This window comes from Suncus etruscus, chromosome 4, assembly GCF_024139225.1.
Source record: "Suncus etruscus isolate mSunEtr1 chromosome 4, mSunEtr1.pri.cur, whole genome shotgun sequence".
NCBI lineage: Eukaryota > Metazoa > Chordata > Mammalia > Eulipotyphla > Soricidae > Suncus > Suncus etruscus.
The window spans coordinates 126,955,471-126,958,983 of record NC_064851.1 but is presented as its reverse complement, the minus strand read 5'-3'; positions in this window follow the sequence as shown (position 1 = coordinate 126,958,983).

The following is a 3,513-nucleotide window of genomic DNA, read 5'->3' as shown; positions in this document are numbered from 1 at the left end:
TATCTTTAAGGCCAAGGGAATTCCCTTTCTAATCTCCCCAATATTTACTGTTCCTGTGCAAAGAAAAGCATAAAATATTTTTTTGCTATTGTAGTTGCTTATTTTTGGTTTTGTTCTTTTTTGTGCTTTGTTTTCTTTTTATCTTGGGACCATGGTTATTGTTTGGTTGTTGTTTTTATTGCTGTGGTGCTTTTCAGGGTTTTTTTTTGTTTGTTTGTTTCTTTGTTTGATTTTTTTTTGTATTCTTGTTATGTTTTTCTCCCTTTTTCCCTTTCTTCTCTTAAATTGATATTTATACCTCTAGAAGGACTCTTCCTAATTTTTGCTTGTTTGATTTTTGCCCCATTTTATTTTATTCTTTCCTTCAAATAGAGCCACATAACTTGAACCATCTTGTTCTGCCTCACAAATGAAGGGGAAAATAATGGAGGGTACCAGACCAAACAGTTGTATGAACATCGAGTAGAAATAAAAAATGATCAGACTTAAACACCAAAAACAAAGCCAATGATAACAGAATCGATACCAAATCTACAACAAGCTAGACACAAAGGGGACCATTTATACTAGCAGCCCAGGAGACAAAGGAGGGGAATATGCTGGGAACAGCGGTGGAGGGAGGACAACATTGGTGGTGGGAATGCCCCTGATTCAATGTCACTATGTACCTAAAATATTACTGTGAAAGATTTGTAATCCACTTTGGTCAAAATAAAAATTATTTTAAAAAACAAACATTAACATTTTGAGATTAAGATCTTCTAGAATAATAGTTTCACTGCTTAGTCTAATTATAAGATGCTGTCAAGACCCAGACAGGAAGTCAAATTCCATTTTTGTCTCCTTTACTCTTCTTCCTCTGATATTAGCTCAAAACTGAGACAAGTAACTGTCAAATCTTAGAGAATTTTTATTTTATTTTACACTTAGTAGTTGTAAATCATGCCCCCATATTATTATTTTTATTGTAGTTGTTGTTGTTGCTATCATTGCTACCTCTGAAAACTGCTGAAGACTTCTTTATTTATGGGACTGGAGCAATAGTAGAATAGGTAGGCATTTACCTTACATATGGCAGACCTGAGTTAATTCCTGGCTCCACAAATAGTCCCTCACATCAGCCAGGAGTAATATCTGACTGCAGCACCTGGAGTAACCCTGGAGGACTACTGGGTATGGCCCAGATTCTCTCCCCACCAAAAAAGACTTCCCAACTCAATGTCTATCATCTCAATTCTGTATCTTTCAAGTCTTTGTCATACAAAATCTCTCTTATATCCCAACAAATAGAATTCTGTTGATCACATGTTAAGCTCCCCTCCTCCATATCCACCTTAAATTAAATCCTAACTGGGGCCAGAAAGATAGCACAGTGGTAGGCCATTTGCCTTGCATGTGTTAACCTGGAGAAACCCAATTTGATTCTTAGCATCCCATATGGTTCCCCAGTCTTCCAGGGACAATATCTGAGTGCAGAGTCAGGAGTAACCCCTGAGCACAACCCGGTGTGGCCCCAAAATCAATCAATCAATAGACAAATAAATAAAGTTTAAAAAAATTAAGTCCTAATTAAGATTTTGGTAGGGGAGCTTAACATGTGATTGATAGAATCCTATTTGTTGGGATATAAGAGAGATTTTGTATGTGATCTTTCACAAGCTGTCTCCTGGCTCTTTTCTACCACAACTTTGTTTGATGCCTTTTTCTTCACCTTTTTAATATACCTAATCTTTTTATTCTAATATCAAAATAGAATTGATTTTTTGATCTAGTGCAATTTTCAAGGTGCAGCTTTTTTCCCCAAAGCCACATGTCACTGGCTACTAGTCTCAGTTCTGTGCAATCTCTGAAAAAGTCTTACAATAAACATATCCTTTTGCTTTTGGAAAATAACTAATTTTCAGAACATGATTTCTAAACTTCTCATCAGCTCTAGAGATGTTATTAAGTCCTAAAAATTTTCCTTAAATGGAACCTATAACTCTGAACTGTCCTTAAAAGTATTTACTTAAGTATATTGAGAATCGTAGACCAACAGGATCCCTGCCTAGAGGAATGAAAAAAAAATGATTTTTGGGGCCATAGTGGTGGCACAGTGGTAGGGCATCTGCCTTGCATGTGCTAACCTAGGATGGACCATGTTTTGATGCCCCAGCATCTCATATGGTCCCCAAACTAGGAGCAATTTATGAGTAAATAGCCAGGAGTAATCCCTGGACATAATTGGTGTGGCCCAAAAACAAACAAACAAAAGATGACTTTTTACATATGCTATTAGCAGTAGAGATTTTCTTTTGCCTACACTGTAACCTTACACTGTCAATGTAGAATAAGAATTGGTGTATCATTTTAAGTAATCAATAGGTAAAGTTCATGGTCAAGTATCTTTGAGAGTATATGAATGAATCACAGACATACAAAGGAAAAAATCACTACTTCTTTCTTTGCATTGGTGTTAAAACATTGTATTCTAAAACTCAACTATGAATAACTTTGTAAATCACAATGTTTAAAAATTTTAAATTAATATATGTCACCAAAAAAGGAAGCACTCTAAATAAGTGATTTTTCAATCTCTCCTTCTGTGTAACTTAAATATAATATGAAATACATATCTTTATATATATATATCTTGGTTCACAATAAAAATTATAATAAAAACAATTTAAGGGCCAGAGAGAGAGAACATCACTAGGGCATTTGCCTTGACACAACAGATCCAGGATGACCAGTGGTTTGAATTCGTTATCCCATAAGGTTCCCCATGACTGGCAGGAGCAATTTCTGAGAACAGAGCCAGGAGTAACCCCTGAGTGCAGCCAGATGTGACCCAAACACCCTCAAAAATAATGATAATAAAGTAAAATTAGACATTCTTAGAAGCAGGAACAACAACAACAAAAAGGTTGAAAAATCACTGCTTTAAATGGCAGAATTTAGCCACTAGTCAAAAATTTAGCCATTAGCCAAGAAATATAAACTAGGCTATTTAATTTCAAAGAATTCACATTAAAAACATGGTTCTGATATTTATTTTTTTTTTTTGGCTTTGAGCAAATAACTTAAGTTTTGTATCTAGTTTATCCATACTATCGTGGAAATGAGACTATCTTCTTTATGAAAAAGTAGCCACCCCCGGGGGGAGTTCCAAATACATCTCTGGTACCACATTGAGCCAAGTTGATATAACATCCTGACGAAGAGAAAACAGCAACAACTAGATCTAAGAGCAGGTTGCCCTACCTCATCACCAAATGGTAAAATGTAACCAGAAGACACTTCGTCTTTTGATCTGTACATAAACCAAGATCACTAATTACAGAAGACTGACTTTGACAACAGGGACTGAACAACTCTTTCTGGGACCAATAAGTAAGAGCCTAGTCTAGGCTCTGACCTAGGATTTGTAACAAAAACCAAGATCTCAAATCCCAGAGTTCTGACTTTGACAACTGTGACTGAACAGAACTTCTGGAACCATAAGGAAAGACTCTATACTAGGCTTCATTCTAG